Source organism: Phoxinus phoxinus (genome assembly GCF_949152265.1).
Source record: "Phoxinus phoxinus genome assembly, chromosome: 18".
NCBI lineage: Eukaryota > Metazoa > Chordata > Actinopteri > Cypriniformes > Leuciscidae > Phoxinus > Phoxinus phoxinus.
In genome coordinates, this window is record NC_136893.1 from 11045969 (window position 1) to 11065508 (window position 19540).

At 37.2% G+C, this 19540-nt stretch overlaps 1 protein-coding gene across 1 annotated transcript in view; it reads right to left on the bottom strand.

Annotated features, from left to right (window-relative positions):
* l1cama (L1 cell adhesion molecule, paralog a) overlaps nt 1–13775 on the bottom strand; it is a 55342-nt gene extending 41567 nt beyond the window's left edge. Inside the window, 1 exon segment of the mRNA XM_079587719.1 lies at nt 13642–13775. The gene's annotated coding sequence lies outside the window, so the exon portion shown is untranslated.
* Between the last annotated feature and the right edge of the window lie 5765 nt (nt 13776–19540).

The following is a 19540-nucleotide window of genomic DNA, read 5'->3' on the forward strand; positions in this document are numbered from 1 at the left end:
TTAGAAAAGTGAAATCATATTTTACCACCCCTTTAATGCCAGAGACCGCACAATATCTTTATATGACATTCCTAATTCAAAGTAAAATGTTGTTTCATCAGTCATCTCCATCTCCGACTGCTATATGGTTACAGTATGGTATTGAATGGTGTGGTCCCTAAACATAACTCGAGGCCACGAGAAATAGATGTCGTTCTCTCAAAATATGACGAGAAAAATATATCGTTCCCTCAACATGATCACGTAGTCACGATTTATTATCACGTTCCCACGACTTAATATGACATTCACAAATTAATATCTCGTGGCAACAACATATTACGTTCCCACGAGTTAAATGTTGTGGCCACGACAAAACTAAGTGAACCAAACATGTCCCCTCCCGGTCACCGTAGATAAGAGATGACAGCAGTAGTTGGCCCTGATTCCTGGCTGAGTCTTAGCAGAGCACACAAGGGGAAATGGAGAAAAAAGGGGAGAGAAAGAGCACATGGGCATCAGCAATGCCCTTTCCCGGCAGTTACAGAACTGCTGAAAGGCTTTAGTGAGAGTGTTTGACTACACAGAGCTGATGCCAGATGGATACACTAGTGGTTCTCTACTGGTTTTGTTTCAGGGTCAAGAACAAAAGATACTGCAAGCTTTTTTTCTTCTCTTTTAAAAGTTGATAAGCCACTAAATTAGATTTTAATCAAGTTAATGCATTTTTTTTGCTATCATAACTATACACAATTATTACAGGTGTAGTTAATTACAAGGGCTATCAATTTAATATATAATAATAATAAAATAAAATTAATAAGTTATTTTAATATCTATTACTTAATCACATATATGCTATTGCAATTGATTAATCTGAAAATTAGGATTATTAATATTATTCATTATTTGATTTATTAATTTTATTCTGCTATACAACTATGCACAAGCATATGCAATGCTAATTGCTAGAATTGTATATAATAAACATAATATAATAGGACTATTAAAAATAAATATTATTTAACATATATTCACATATTAATATATTTAAACTATGCAAGTATATGCGTAATTACTAAGGCTGTCAATTGAATAATCCAATGTATTATAAAATAAAAAATCTATTATTAATTCTCACACACACACAGGTGCAACTACATTATGAGGACTCTTCATAGGCGTAATGGTTTTTATACTGTACAAACTGTAGATTCTATCCCCTTACACTGCCCCTATCCCTAAACCTACCCATCACAGGAAATACTCAGCATTTTTACATTTTTAATAAAACATAGTTTTTTATGTTTAAGCTATTTGAATTACGAGGACTCATAATATGTCCTCAAACCACGTTTAAGTTGTAATACCAGTGTAATACACGTCACACACACACACACACACACACACACACACACACACACACACACACACACACACAGATGGAGCAAAGACAGAGCAAGAGAACACCAGTACTATCTTCTCCCAAATCCAATTAAGATTCCATGATGTTCTCCCTAATCCATTCTGTCCAAGGTGGACGACTCAGGACTGGTCAGCATATCCGACCCGGTGTCAACCTCCATTTCTCAAAACGAGTTTACCAGCTTCCATATCCATGTCATTATCAGAGACATTATCAGCCACATTAGAGGAGATTGAGTTACTAGCCTCATGGTGTATATTACAGGCGATCAGAGAAATCTTCTCTGGCTCGAGCGACAGAGATACTGGGAAGCGTTCCACGGCACTCAACAGAGCGTGTGAGCCGCAGTCGTAGCAATGGCAGCTTACATGTCACAGAAATTTACACTTCATTGTAGCTTCTTTTACACAAGAGAGCCGACGGAACGCATGTCTAATCCTTATAAAAATAAACCAGACAGGTGGCCTGACAGTGGCTTCACTGCGGGAGAAGGAAAACCGACAGAGTGTAAGACGAAATACTGGAAGGATGAGTGAATGAGAAGAGAGAATGCTTGTGACAACAGAAGCAGCGCTCTCCACTCTGTTAGCATTAAGAGAAGGGAAATGAACCTGCACAATGCAAGTTTGTTTTGTACGAGTAAAAGGACGTTTGTTAATTAGTGTCATAGGATGATGAGATAAGCAGACCGGTATCTTCTGCAGGGGAAGGTTCTGCTAGTGGCATCAAGCGAGTGTGTGTGTTGCGCAAGCTTTTGATTTCATATGTGTGAGTATGTCTGTATACAATTTGTCATAGTTTATCACTGTCAGCTGTGACATTTTAATGGCTACAGGCATCATCTCGCTCTGCTCTCTCTCTCTCTCTCTATATATATATATATATATATATATATGTACACGCACACACACACACGCACACACACTTTGACAGACTTCGCCTCTTTTCACAGTTTTAGTGATGCTTGGTAAGTGAAGCATCACTATTACTATTATGGTTAGAGATTTGAACAAACCATTACCCCTAAAGTATTCAAATTGCCACATAACGTGTCCAATTCTGTTTGTGCTCAAGATATAAATGATACCTCAAATTGAGCAGCTTGAGGAGAGGTGAGCTATTTCTTTACGACGAATAATAAAATGGGTGAAAAAAAGGCACAAAAACTGCAATTAGATGGAAAAATGGGTAAAAAAAAAAAAAAAAAAAAACAACACTTACTCTAAAGGAGGGAACTGGCAACGCACTGATCTAGCAACTGCATATCAATTTCCCCGCAACCACCCAGAAAATCTTAGCAACCGTACAGCAAACCGCCTGACAATCACCTAAAACACCATATCAACCCCCGTAAAAGAACCTAGCATCTTTAAGGCAAAATTTTGCAAATGCAAGCATCACTCATACAAAAATCTTTTTTTTCTATCCGTCCTTACAAAAAAAAAAATTCACTCCCTATCATTTCTCCACCTATTCTGTCATTCCTTGTGAACCTCCTCCCAGCCCCGTTCCCCAGGCTCTCTTCAAAGATCATTTCCTGTCCCCTCACAACACTCTCCTGACGCGCTTCTTCATCCTGCACTCATCCGGGAGCCCCACCCAGCCCCTCACCCCTCAGGTCATCCCATTGTCCATCTGCATAATTACCTCATTAAGCTTCTTAGCATTGTTTATGACCCTGTATCATTTTCTCCACGAGGTCTCTCCATCTCTGTTTTTCTTTGTACCCTCAGCCCTCTCATTTTTCAGCGTACCCCCAATTTGCCACCGTTAGCACTTAAGTTAATACATAACTCTCTCCCTCTCCTCTTCCTTTCCCCTCCACTCTTCCATGCCCTTTCATCTTGCTTTGCTCACTCCAAATGTGTGTATGCGGAATAACATCTCTCAAGTTTGTTGTTGTTTATCATCTCCTTGGCTTTTTCCCTAAAGTGTGCGTTGAGATACAGCACCGTCGACTTTGCAGTGGTGCACTGCAGTAACACATCAACATCATAAACACAGGCATTGCTGGTTTTACATTCAGCCCCAGTTATCTCCTGTCTGTTAAAACGCGCACTGCCTCACACGAAAGGAGAAAGTGAAAGCCGAAACAACACAAGGACGCACACACATTCAGCTCGAAGCCTAACCCAGAGTAAGCAAAGCTTAGCTGTGATAATCTTTCTAATACAACTGTAATGTATCCATTGCTAAGAGCAGGATATATGGGAAATAAGACACTTGAGAGCATTTCTGTGTATAAATGTCACACTTTTGCCCTGCTGGAATTTGCTTAATGTGATATATCCAAGCAGGGCCTGTTCCTGGATCAACATTCTGGCTGAGCCTGATACTGGAGGAATTTAGCTATCAAACAATTAGATTTTAGAGCCAAAATTTCTAAGATAGTTTGAAACAGAGCGAAGCATCAAACTAGAGTGCCAGCACTGTGTTACGTGCACATTAAACAATATTACATCATGCTAATAGTTCTATTTCAACTGACCTTTCGAAGCACAACCAATACCTGCATATGAATGTGCCTACTTCTCTACTATACATAATGCAAAAAGCAGTACCGGTATGTCAAAATTAGCAGTGTATGCAAAATATGCAGTATTCATTAAACATTAAGCAAAAAATATTTAAATGATGTACTGGTTCCACTGAGATTCTGAAGTGCCTGTCCAGTTAACAATTAACGTGCAGATTGAATTCATACTACATAGCCTACATGCATAGTTGTAGAAACTTATTTAATTAAATTAAAGCATGTAGCTAACACGTCTTTTTTTCCCTTTCAGTAATGTAAATCAACATTACTTCTTTCTGTTCAAAGCTTCAATTTGTTTATTTGTTCACCATTATGGTGCGGTCAACATTTACAGTTCGACAGATTTTTGCTGGTGAAATCCAGTCATTTCACGCAATTAGGTATTACAGGTACGGACGAAAGATTTGCTTATGCAGATCTGCAACAGGTAAGTTGGTCACGTGGATTCGTTGCGTCGACCGATAAAAAGTTATTTCTGTGAGCTGCATACATCGCTACAGCAATGGACCTTTTTCCACCCGTGAATTTTAAACAGAATTACACAAATGTGACCACATCTTAGTGTAGCAACCTTGTAAAATTTCCTTTCTGCAACATCATCTGAAACGCTTGTATCTTTTCGGGTTGAGAGATACATTAAAGCCCTGACGTGATTGACCTATCATTTATCTCTAATTATAGGATATAGGGTTATTACTGTTTGATAGGAATACTGTTCTACAACCAACAAAGGATGTTGATTCAGGTTGGTAAATCGCATGGTCACCATGATTTTGCTAAGCAAGACATTTTGTTGATCCTGGAACAACATTTCTGTCTGAAATAGTCCCAACCATATCCCTACCCCTAAACCTAACCCTACCCATAACCTATCCCTGAAATCAGAGGGAAATGATAGGTGAATAACACTGATGTAGAAGCACCTAACCCTGCTTGTAAGCCTAACCTTGACATAAGCTGTAAACTTGCCCCTCATATCTGATTGGTTGATTGGAATGTTGTTCTAGGATAAAAAAAGATGTTGATCCTGGAACATGTCTACGTGGTGAAATCACGCTCACCAGCTTCTTACAGCGTTTAGTCTGCATCTTCTACGTCTATATTACAGTTTTGTTGTACTCCGTTGTCTGCGGCTTATTTGTCTGGTAGGAAAAGTGGGTGGTTTAATCAAACATAGCTTCACACTTCAACAGAGCATCACAACTCCAGCATCAAGACTATAATTAACGTCTAAATCATTCAAATGTGTGCAGTCGCCTTGTCAAAGAAAGGGCAGCTAAAATGCGTGATTCTCGAGATTCTTTTCTCTTGATTATCATCCATCTGAGTGCTAGATCTGTAAGAGGGATGTGTTGTATCTTTCCTTGGTCCTGACTTGCCCCACCATCACCAGGTCTTAATGTGCTTCTGGGTGGTTGGCGGTTGCAGTGTGAAATAAGACGACACAGTAGGTGAGATTAAATTAGAGGAGTGCATGGGGATCACACTCACCAGAGCACTGATCCTGCAGTAATGAATATATCATGGCTGACATAACGCTTTTGACTCCGCTAGAACAAACACTCAAAGCCCCAGGCCTGTCACAAAAACTCACAGTTATTCCACTGGAGGACTGAAAAGCACTGGAAACCTGAGCTGGAGTCAAGAAGACCAGACCAATACCAGGACAAAACTAGACCCATTGAGACCCAGACCATGACTAGACCCATTGAGACACAAAATTAGATTCAGACTTCACACAGATCCAGATCGAAAGAAGACCTATTGAGACTCAGATCCAGACTAAACCCATCTAGACCCAGACCTATGAGTCCAAGAAACAGGCGATCAATTTTATTAAACAGAAAAAGGGAAAAAGTTAATAAAATGAACGCTAAAATAAAAAGGATATTGATTCCTAAAAATATTAAAAAAGTATATATATTAAAATAAAATATTAAAGATATTATGCGTCTGCTAAATGAATAAATGTAAATGTAAATGATATTACCAAATTAAATATTAAATATCAAAAACTAAAACGAAATCTTATGTGATCTAAATAATTTTCTCGTTCATGTTCACATCCATCTAGATTCATATCTTTCAGTCCATGAACCAGGATATCAGCATGTCATGAACCGAAGAAATGCTAAAATATAAAAAATATACAATGTGTTCAAGCTATTAAAATGGTAAAAAAAAAAAAAAAGAATTATGAAAATATTAAAATACTATTCTTAAAAATATTCTCAAAGAAAACATGAAAACATCCTTTTACAGTCTTATCCTCGCATTACATTGGAGGGTACACTAAACAAAGAGGACACTGACTATTGATTGAGACATCTGAAAATGAAAAGATTCAGGAAATGGACTGTGGCCTTGGTCTGGGATCATAAACTGTCTCAGATGTAGACCTTATTATAAGAAAGGAGTCACAGACCGACAGTGCATGTTTTGAACATCTCCAGATCTAGCAGACGTTCAGCCCACGGCCACTATATAATCATCCATTCCAGTCCAGGTCATCTCATAATAAAATCCTCCAAACATGCAGATTTTCAATAAATGATAAACACATGTAGAAAAAAATTATTCACTGCAGATAAAGGCATTATGTGAAGGCTGATTAGTAATAATTGTTTAGTTCAAATTCAAAGAAGTTAGAAGAACAGTGAATAGCTGGGAAACTCATGACCACGGAGAAGTCCATGTCAATAGACTACACATCTCCTCACAGTACTCAAGACAACAGAGAGACCTCTCAAAAAGCAGAGATTCACACTGAGTTCACTCATTCATTTGGTCAATAATGCATCTTTTATGAAAAGAGATATTAAGAGGAATGAGGCAACTGTTTGTTGGACAAAGACAAGGCTTTATTTCACCCGACTGTGGGAGGAGACTGCACTTGTTTTAGCACAGCTGCATTTTCTCTGAACAATTTTTTACTTTGTTGTTTTGTTGACAGTCACAACCTACGCATTTTAAATAAAGCATGTTAATAGCGCTTTCAACAACTTCTGCTGTCAAAGTCAAGCAGTTGGGCTTAAAGAGAAAAAAAAACTTTGCCCAAGAGGGGTTTCAACTTTATGTTGTTGATGTTGGTTTGTTTTTGATTTATCGTCAAACTTATGCCTGCTTTTTGGTGATTAAATCTAAAGAATTGACTGATTTAAAGTGACCTCTGTCAGCATAAGTTAATTTCATCAGCATATTTAGGGCCGACTCTTTGAGATGGCGGCATTACGCTCTCAATTGCATGATTGGCTTCATTTTGTGAAGCTTTGCATGTGGGGTTTAGAAAAAAAAAAAAGCAATCCATTCTCAAGAACCCATTACTTTGATTGCAGTCTAGAGAAGTATTTTGCCTGGCAATGTATGAATAAAGATACAGCCTCGAAGAAGCAGTGGGAAAAAATCAATTGCGAGTGCCAAAAAAAACAATCGAGTTCAAAGCTTGACATCGTTTTCTTCCTTAAATAATGATTTTACATGAAAATGTAAGTTTTTAATACAGGGTTACATGATATTCACTCTCTACTCGGTTACTTTTTCAACCAACTGGTTTGACAAGCAGAAAAAAATAATATAAAATAAAATGTGTGTGTATATTTATATATATTGGTGGGGTTTTAAAATGAGGCAGCAAAGTCCTATAAATTTCAAAAACGAAAGCGTTTTTTTATACATTTTTACATGCCAAAATAATAATAGCACGTTAAAGGCAGTAACAATTTGTTTTATTTTTTGTAATAAACGCCCGACGATATATACACACGTCTATACATATATGTACACACACATATATTTATGTGTGTATATATTGTCAGGGGTGTTTATTACAAAAAATAAAACAAATTGATATAGTATAGTGTGTGTGTGTGTGTGTGTGTGTGTGTGTGTGTGTGTGTGATTGATTATATAGGCAGTGTCTCCTGGATGAGAAAATAATCAAAATTATAAAAGAAAAATCTATTTTTTTTTTGTGTGTGTGTGTGTATGTGTATACAATATTTTATGTGATATATTTTGGGATAATACAGGAGAAAGTAGTTTCTGTATTTATTTCTGTATAACATCTCATGATCTCCTGTTAAAATGTGAGCAAGTTACAGACACCTTGACTCATTCTGCTCTAATAGGCCAGTTTGGTCATCATGTGCTCTTTTAAACCAGCCTAATGCATCATGCCCCCCTCCTTGTCGTCCTCCAGGCTCGTCTGACCGTCTCTGTCCTGCCACTGTCATCCGCCTCCTGTCTGTAGAGAGCCATTCCAACCGCAGCCTCGCTAGCCTCTGAAAACGGCTTTAACTCATGTTTCTGTCTCTCTGCGGAGGCCGACCCGTCAGCAGAGCGGCGGCAGTAGGTTACAAAGCTTTCATCGCTGCATGGGTACTTAAAACAGGGAGTTGCGGGTGATTTTTTGCTCATCATACATGCGGGAGCAGGATGTGCCAGCGACACCGAGGCCCTGAGGCGATAACAGGTGGCTGTGGAGACTCGCGGGCTGTGCTGTTTCTCCCCAGAGCTCCTCTGTAACCGGCACATCCACAACAGATGCTCTGCATCTGAGCGCTGCGCTTCTAGTGTTATTCTTGCATGCTGCTATGGTGGTGTTTTGGATGTCAAAACAGAGGCCATCAAGTCAAGTCTCTTTGATTTATATAGTGCTTTATACAATACAGATAGTTTCATAGCAGCTTATAAAAACGTAAAATAACAATCAATGATGCAAACTTCATCAAATATGCGGCATTTTAATTCTACTGTAAAGCAGCTCTAAAAAGACAATAGTGTCATTATTCAGCTCAGTGTTTGTTCAGTTTAGTTCAATATCTATGGTAGAGCACGTGCCTGGTTTCAAATTCCTTGGCATCCACATTTCTGATGATCTCACCTGGTCTCTAAACACCTCCACCCTTGTCAAATAGGCGCTACGGCGCCTTAACTTCCTACAGAGCCTTATGAAAGCTCACTTGTGTCCAAGGATTTGTGGACTTCTATCGCTGTACCATTGAGAGCATACTAACAAACTGAATCTCAGTGTGGTACGGCAATTGCTCCGTATCTGACCGTAAGGCACTCCAGCGGGTGGTGAAAACTGCCCAACGGATCATCGGCACTCAGTTACCTACCATTGAGAACATCTACCACAAACGCTGTTTGGGAAGGGCAAGGAACGTCATCAAGGATGCCTCCCACCCTAACTATGGACTGTTCTCTACCCTCCTTCCATCGGGCAGGTGTTACAGGAGCCTACGCTCTCGCACCAGTAGGCTTAGAGCTTCATCCCCGAGGCTGTAACCCTACTGAAATCCACACCACCGCTCTATTGCACCTTGCACTCATGCACTGTTCATAGTACTGACGGACATGTTATTTTTTATTATTCATATTTTGCAAAGATTGTACATTGTTTAACTGCTTCTGCACATATAACAAACAATTTTTTAATTGTACTTAAGTTGTTGCTCCTCATATTGCACATAATGGGTACATTCTGCCCATTTTCTTTTATACAGTTTTTGTATATTTATATATTCTGTACATATTGTAAGCTACAGCTTCACTTACGTTGTCGGACTTATTTCTGCACTTATCGGTTTATTGAACACTATATTTCTGCACTTCTGGTTAGATGCTAATGGCATTTCATTAACTCTGTACTTGTACTCTGCATGACAATAAAGTTTAATCTAATGTAATCTAATCTAGTCTAATCATGAAACCAGTTTTAATTCAGCTATAAGCAGTTCTACAGAAGACAATAGTATGAGTCAATTATGTTGCAAAATTCATCAATTATGAAATCAATTCATAATTCAGCTATAAAGCAGCTCCATGGAAGACAATAGTAATCATTCAGCTCATTTCAGTTCAAGTTTTGTTCTCATCTGATAGTGTCGGTCCAGTCAAATTGATAATATTACTAAATATTAAGTGTCTTTTAAAGTCTGCATGAAACGCAAGTTGCAATAGTCTAATCTTACCTATAGTGACGTATATCCAAGTGAAATGGCTTCTCGAACAAGAAAATAAATAAAATAAATGTAGGGTGGGACTTGATTTCGTTTATCGGGAATTGATTGGATCGTTGGATCATTGTTGTTTGCTATAGCTGTGATCTCATGTGAGTCGGGTTGTCCCGCCTAGGTCTTCACGGGTCCACTTGGATCTAGAAACACGAGGTCCGACCAGAGACCACAGAGGGTTCGGTCCGAAACTTCGACCAGTGCCTCGGACACGGGGCCTTTTTCCGAATGGACCCGAGAAGACCCAAATTCTTTTAAACAATTTTAAGCATTTAACATTTAAAACAATTCTATGACAATGTTATAATCTCACTTTTTCTAAGTTCTCTCTGTATAAAGAAGTCTAAAGTAAATGAAAGTAAAGGAGCAGGGGCCAAATCAGTCAGCAGCATTTATCCTGACTGACTGCGGGGCTGCAGGCTGTGGACACGTCAATGCTACTGGTCAACGTTCGGGTACAGTTGGGTTTGAAAATAGATGCCGTCGGGTCAGACTCTGGTCTAATTTTATCGAGTCAGTCTCGTTTTTTTTTTATTAATGCACGTCGGGTTCGGGTAAGTAGTGATTCGGGTCGGGTACAGATTTTAGGAGCCGAGAACACCTAAGTCCTGCCCTTACACCAAAAAACACGTCATCAGAGAAAAGATATCATTGCAAGAGGGTCGGGAAGTTATTTTGATTAAAGATTACAAATACACATGAATTTAAAAAAAAAAGAATAATGTGCACATATAAATAATTTACAATAAATACTGCAATAGTCCATAAAATATAAGATGGTGGTTTTAATTGTGATTTCATGGTGACTTTAAACCTCAACTAGGCAAGCTAAATGCCACAGTAGCATGTAACCCAAACTCCATCAGGCTTCTTGAGAGAAACCAGGCTCAGTCAGAGCGCTAGATCTCCTCAGGCCAAATGAAGGAACAAGTTATGATTATTGAATCCATGCTGCATCACAAGTCAGACTGGTGGATTGATACGATTCAAACATTAGGTGGAAATGCAATAGTTGTAATCTGTCCAGCAGGTCAAAACGAAGGACATCAAAGAAGAATGATGGCTTTTTTTCGTAGTCCTTCTAATAGATCCCGCTCCAATCCCATCCCTTCCCTCGTTGACCTTGCACCCATTCTCGCTCTCTCTCTCTCTGTGTTGATCTCCTCACAGCATAAGTGCACATATATTATTGGCCTGCGCAACGGCTTCGCCTGTCAAACGTGACCCCACCCTCTTTCCTTTCTTTCATCCCTCCTAAATCTCTCCAGCTCGTCCATCCATCTGTGCCCACAGCTCAATTAAAGCCTCTGCCTCCGAGGAGAAGATTTTGCAGAGGCAGATCATATTTTTCTGTGCACATAGACTGATGGTATGGCACAGTAAAAGCAAGATCACCTACAGTATGATGGATGTGGAGCAGAGAATGGATATCACTCCACACTCTCATGGCCTAAGCACCTGTTTGCAGTCTACAGACACCTTGTCGATAATCAACTCCGAGTGATTTATCCCAGAAAGACACAAGTCATTGTCTCTCAGCGACAGGCAAGTAGTCAAAATTCCTTCTCAGGGAGATAAACTGAGGATAACCCACAATAAGTAGCTCTACCGACAGAACATGGTATTAGCATGGTATCCTTGAAATATCATATAAATACCATGGTTTCATTATACCATAAGCAGCTCTACATTTGATAAAACTGACATGGTAGTTGTTTTTTGAATATCATATATTACAAATATAATATAAATCACTCAACTAGTACTGGCACAATACTTTTTTTTTTAGGGTAAATCAAAATGTTGAATTATACAATTTATTTCAAGGTATTATCTTGAAATTCACATATATTTTACAACATAAATACCATGGTTTTGAATATGGTCATCGTCATACCATAAGCAGCAATATGTAATATAATATAAACTTTCTTTGTAAGGGTAAAGGAAAATGTTCAAATCATGGTATTCAATGGTATTCTTTGAAGTACTTTGGAATAACACAAATACCATGGTTTTGAATATGGTAATCATTGTACCATGCAAAATTATGTTTCATGCTATCATATTATTTAACCGAACATGTAAATACCATGTTTTATGAATATTGCAATCATTCTACTTCCATAGTACTTTTTTCATAAGGGTAAATTAAACATTTTACAACAATATCATGTTATTATGACAGTACTTTTTAAGTACCTTGGAATAACATGTAAATAACATAACATAACGATAGTACTTTTGAACTTAATTTTATGGCAATATCATAGTAATAGGCCTAAATATAATCACTGTACTATGGTACTACCAAAGTACTTTGGTAGTATAAGAGAAAAAAAAAAATTCAAATGACAATTTCATGATGCAATCATGGCATTATTTAAAGTATATACAATGAAAATACAATTGTTATGAATATAAAAATAGGCCTATAATATCATAATTTTATCATTGTACTACTACAGTACAGTGACAATTTCATGATATTCTTTAAAGTACATTATATGGGGTACCATTACTATAATAATGAATATAATGATGTATATTATGAATATATATCTCTGTACCATGGTGCTACTTTTTCCCCAAGCATGGAGTATTCGGTTTAATTTAATGACAAGAGTTTATGTAGAGTAGTATGCCATAAACTTTGCTAACAGAGCAAATAATTTGCAACCTGAGCGCTGTGAGCGAGACCCACCCTGAATCAAACATGCTGGTGTGCTGCCAGGTGAGGGTGTCTGCGTTTGGGAGATGGAAAATAAATGCAGGCCCCACCCAATGCTCTTGCTCACATATATTTGCTATTGCCGCCTGGCCCATCAAAGCATCATTATGTTTTCTGTAACGCACACACCATCACACCACTGCGGACCACCAATACTCAAAACCACAATGCTCTCATGGGTGATTAACACAATTATAACAAAACGACGGGGGAGGGAGGACCAACCTTATAGATAACGCATGAATTATTAACAATGATACACCGTGATACTAATAAAACATGCATTTAAACCCTCTAAAAAAAAATAAGACCGTAACAACTGTACCAAACGAAGGCAACTATTGATGCCATTGAAGTAAATCTCATTAAATACAACAAATGTTTGCATAACGTCTAGGAGAATATAAGACTGCAAAATGCAACCAGACCAGCACATGCAGCAAGACGGACCAATAATATGCAAAGAACGAGTGCACAGTCCTGCATTAAAAACAGAAGAGCCTGTTGCTGATATCACATGGGATGTTTGCGAATCCACCAGAGAACTGTTTCTGTTTATGACAGGGCAACTCAAGGAGAGACAATTTGACATTACAAAAAAATAAAAAATAATATATATTAAATAATATATATTAAAACACATTTGGTTCCTTCAACACACTGAAGTCCTAAATATATATATACATTTTTTTTTTTCATACTTAAAGGCCTAAATGTAACACTAGATATGACTAAAACATAAATGACTATAGCATTGCATTTATCTCAAATGAAATAGCCCCAGTTTGCTAGACCACACACCAAACCCACTGCTACATCATAAAGCGCCTTAAATCTCAAAGGTGTGATCAATTAACCACAAGAAAAATCTGCAAAAACAAGCCAATTCTGTTTGACATCCGCCAGACACTAAATACTATTGACATTCTCGCTTACAACCTTCTCTTCTTACCTCTGCAGCTTCGAAACCGCTTCAGGTTTCCGTCCTCCTCTGGCAACTCTGTTGTTTTATCTGTCCCTCAAGGTTCTTGTGTCTCCTGCTCTGTCAGATTGATTGTGGCCTCTGTTCACTGCTGATGCTGCAGTGCGAGGAAAACACACCCTCTCCTGGCTCCCTCGCTGCCTCTCCCCTCCTCTGATTGGCTGCCGTCAAGAGGCAGTGACATCACCCTTTTCTCTTCTAGCTCCCTGCCTCTTTTCCTTCACTCTCTTCTCTCCTCTCCTCTCTCCTCCCTTCATTCTCTGACCATTCCTTTATTGTCTTCATCCTGATTTCCCCTCTGCATTCCCCTGGTGCCAAACGAAACATGTCCATAATTCCATCCGTGATTGGCAGGATCTGTCAGAGCAGGAGGAGAAATTCAGTCAGGCAGAGAAGTGATGACATGTTAAATGCAGAGAAGTGTTCTACGGCACCATTAAAGGCTTCTTGCTGATGGTTTGGTGGGCGTGAGTAATAAGGATGAGAAATATATGTTATGCTAATTAGTGCATTGTTATGCAGTATTTGTATGGTGGCACAGGAAGAGCTTTTCATCTATCCCTCCCTTATAGTGGCAGATGAAATACAGAAAGAGATGATCCAGGAATTTGGCATTACATTTATTTTTATGCATAATATATATACTATATAAAAAAAATCACTTAATTACGGTTGTCTACTAGCATATATGTGTGTGTATATATATATATATATATATATATATATATATATATATAATTTATATATATATATAAACAAACATATAAACACACATATATATAAAAATAAACGTATATAAGCAAAAATAAACTATATATATATATATAATGTATTTTTATGCATGCATATATATATATATATATATATATATATATGTTTGTGTGTGTATGTTTGTGTATTTATATAAATAAAACAAACACACACATAAATAAAAATAAACATACTATATATCACTTAATTACGGGTATTGTCTACTAGCATATATATATATATATATATATATATATATATATATATATATTAGGGCTGTCAAAAGATTAATCACATCCAAAATAAAAGTTTGTGTTTACATGATATATGTGTGTACTGTGTAGAATTATTATGTATAAATACACACACATTCATATATATATTTAAGGAATAATTGCATTTAAATACTGTATACACATTTATATAATTTATATTATAAATAAATATTTTATATATAAATATAACCAATTTTTCTTAAATATATACATGATTGTGTGTGTTTTATATATATATAAATAATTATACACAGTACACACACATATATTATGTAAACACAAACTTTTATTTTGGATGCGATTAATCGCGATTAATCTTTTGACAGCCCTAATATATATATATATATATATAAACAAACAAACACAAAAATAAACATACTATATATATAATGTATTTTTATGTATATATATATATATATATATGTGTGTGTATGTTTGTGTATTTATATAAATAAACAAACACACACACATATATATAAATAAACACTATATATATATATAATGTATTTTTTATATACGTGTGTGTGTGTGTATGTTTATTTATACACACACACACACACACACACACACACACACACACACACACACACACACGTATAAATAAGATTATACACAAATAGAGCAGAAACTATATTAAAACATCTTTGTGAATGAAACTGCTTCTGGGAAATTTAAAGAAAAACCTGTTAAGCTGCTCTTGAGCTGATATATTGTGACTAAAAGAGCCCGTTACTCAAACTATCACACGGTTGAATGACAAATGAATCACGCACAATTTGGTTCATGAGTAAAGGAGCCTCGCTACAACGCAAATGGCAGATTTTTCCCACAGATTTTGATGGCAACAAGGTAAAAATAAACAACTATCATAAACTCCCATCTCTCCATCTACACAATCTCCCTCCTCTGCATGCAAGCACACTGCAGGTGTGACGTTATGTGTATACAGTAAAGGTCAGCGCTTGCGAGTGTGCAAGAATAAGTCTACAAAGAAGCCGATCTCTTTGTTATGTGACATTATCTGGCTTTGTGTGCAGTGCCACGCTTACAGAAAGAGCTATTCCTGCAGGTGTCTCATGCCATACACATGCTGAAAAACACCAGTCGCTGTCCTTTAACCGGAAACTAATGCCCAGCCTTCTGTTAAAGGACCTCAATTTGTGACAGGTCCATGAGCACATCCTGAATCAGGCAGGACAAATGAAGCTTGAAGGTTCATCTTGAAAACCTCACACAGGGAGTTGCCAGTTTGCATTAATGCCATCAAATGCAATGACAAAAGCTCATGCAAAACAGCCACTTTGAATAAGTATGATTTGCAAGGGCTACAAATAGGCTGTCAACCACCGAAAAACAAATTACAGCATTATGATCAAAGGACGATTTTATGGGAATTTTTGTATTAAACAGCTGGGCTCTTTTCTAAAATAGTGATACTCTACAGAAATAATCAAAGTGGAAGAAAAATTAACGTAGGATGTTGCATCTGATTATGTTCTATTCCACTGTTCTTGCCTACCATTTACTGATTTTTCTTATTCTTGTTTCTTTTTGAAATGTAATTTTATAGAAAAGTCAAGGACAGCATGAAACTGGGGGATTGGATGGGATCAAAACAACAGACCAGATTCAAACCTGCATCCCCACAAGCTTAAACACTTTTTTAGGAAACATTTTTTTAGCAATGGAAGGGAGTCATGACCTATGTATTTCATGATTCAACTCCCTCTTAAATAGCAGAGAATAACTATAGTCAGAATATGCTCCTATACACAGGAATATTACAATAGCTGCAGTGCCAGTAAATATCGGTATATGTATGATATATATATATATTATACACACAGTACTGTGCAAAAGTCTTCAGCACGTCAGTATTTTCACACACACAAAAAAGCTGACCCTGATATTTTCCAAACATTCCTTTAGCCATAATTGTAATAATCCAGTGAGATTTTTGTACGCACAAGGAGTCTAACAACAGCCGGAATGATCCACACAGAGATCTGATCTCACCATCATAGAGTCCATCTGGGATTACATGAAGAAACAGGGGGAAAAAAACAGACTCTCAAAAACAGAAAACAAAATTTCTTCTAAATCCAGAAGAATTGTGACTGCAACGTCTCCAAGACAGGCCAATCGATGTGTGGATGGAGGAACACCAGATCAAGACCCTATCAAGCCCAATCTCCAGACCTGACCCCACTGAAAACCTCTGGAATGTAAACAAGGTCACCTGCCATTAATAAAGCCAGGCTGCTTGAATGTTTTCACCAGGAGTGGCGTAAAGTTGCCCGACAGCAATGTGACCGACTGATGGGGAGCATGCCAAGACGCACCAAAGCTGTGATTGAAAATCAGGGTTATTCCACCAAATATCTATTTCTGAACTCTTTTTCAATTAAAACATAAGTATTGTTTAAAAAATAATAATAATATAAACGTATTTTCTTTGGATTATTCAAGGTCTTTTTTCATTATTTTGACCAGTTGTCATTTTCTGCTAAATTAATGCACTAAATTACTATTTTTAATTGAAATTTTGCCAGTAGTCAAAATATGTGCGTTTGTAGAATAAATCAAAATGTTAATTTTACTCAGATTCACATAAATAATAAATCAAGAGAAACTTCTAATTCTGCAGTAGTCCAGTAGTTTTTTCCAGAGCTGTATATGTGTGCTTTATTTATATAAATCTAAAACATAAAATGTATAATTGTATTTAAAATATATATAACAAATTGCCAAATGACTGCAAAACTGCATTACATTGCATAGTCAACTGTTAGTCAAACTTTTGATGTTTAAGTAATCTGGAATTTTGGTCTGTCAATAATTGACGAGTTGGAGAGAAGCCACAGGCTGAGCTTGAGCATCATTACCCTTCAATTACACAGTGATTAACACCAGGTCAGACCATCAGAATGACCTCACATCCACTTAATGAATTCAATTAATCTATTAGCTGACCAAGTACAGCCACAAAATAACCAAGCTAAAAGCAACGACCCCAAGAGTGGTCCCATGTTGTAACATGCATTTATATGCAACCTCTCTGGCCCGGAAATGTCAGGGTAATGGTTATTGATACCATCTGCATTATGTTTAATATCTGCTAAAGACCACTACCCACTGTGTAACAGACTGAGCTCTTCATTAATTCAGTCTTCCGGTCACAAATATAGACAAAACAGCAGGTTTGTTTCGTTCCGTTTCTAAGAAACACTCCTCAGGATCTAAAGTGGGACAAGCTATGACGTTAAACTCGCTCTCTTGAGGTCTCTAGTCGTGCACCAGGCCAGCACAAGAAACAGGCGCTGAAAATGAGCGAGAGAGATGAAGATAAAGGGAAACAGAGAGCAGAGATGAAGACAGGAAGGAGGATGCCAGGGCTTGATGATTTATAATGGCACTGCTAGAATGCAGAGTCTGTTCATAAGTTAATTTGACTATGAGGTCATGCGAGCCGCAGTGGTGTCTGCGCTTCTGGAAGAGGTTTTTCTCAGCCTTTGATTTGAGCAGAGACTCCCAATCCATTTCCAGACTGATAGAAAAGCAAGTGAAGCAGAAGAACAACGGTGTGAAAACATTTAAAAGGAGACACTTTGGCGTCTTCAGTGGGATTCAGTGAACAACCGCTTGAAAAGTGTGACGGATAATGACACTAAAAAAGCAACCGTTAATTCAATCGCATTAGCATTCAGTTTTAAAGGACTCTCTTCATATTATCATCACAGAACTGAAAGACCTAAAAAGCATGCAGCCAAAAGTATCAGCACATTTATTTAAATTTCAGTACCTCTTAATCGTTTCCCATAAACACAATCACTGATAACGTCATTAAATAAGCATAATGGCCTAACTAATTGCAACATGCTCTGCAAATAATACGAGTTGCCAGATCATACAATAAAGCTTTTCACAGCTTAATATCATAGGATAAAATGGGACGGTCTGTACAGGAAATGATCACTAGCACTACTCAAGGTTAAAATATAGCCCACATACTCATTTAGGAGCATGAAGTTAATTGCCTTTCAGTCTGCCTGAAAAATGAAGCAGTCCATTTATTTCCTTCCTCATTTCTCCAGGAGAGTCAATATTCGAGCTGATTTACACACAGTGCACTACACTAAAAGTGCTCTGGCTTTGTCTCAAAAAACACACTTCATTAACGAACTGGCTTTATGACTTGCACTAGCCATTTTTCCAAATTTGAATCAGTATATTCAAGATAATAAACTTTGACAACTGAAAAACATTCTGAGAAAGCCATAAGAACAACTTTGTTTAGGATACCTGCACAAAATGCTCTCTTCCCTCCACTTGCATTATTGATAACTATTGATTGGTTTATTGATGTGCTAAAACAAAAACCAAGGCACTTACATGCTGAAAAGGCAGTTTAATCAAACACTGCACTCAGGTCACTCTAATGGATTAATTTTTACCTGAAAGAATATGTATGGAATTATTAGAGATGAATATACTGTACACATTTATTAACAAGATCACTGCACTCCCCCTGCTGGCCAACCTGAAAAGCAGAATATAAAGTCACAACTGATTGGTCAAATATCACAAGACATTTATGATCACAAGAAACGTGAACATAGCATAATTGTTTTGTCCAACCTGGAAAATCCTTTTGGTTACACTATTTCAAGGTGTCTTTGTTATTGTATAAATAATGAATATTAGTCAGTACTCAAATGTATAATGTACTCAAAGGGTTAGGAATATGGTATATTCTAGGGTTTAGGGTTAGACAATCATGCAATTATCCATAATTTATGTGTTATCGCTAAAGTAAGTACATGTAACAAGGACACTAAAACAGT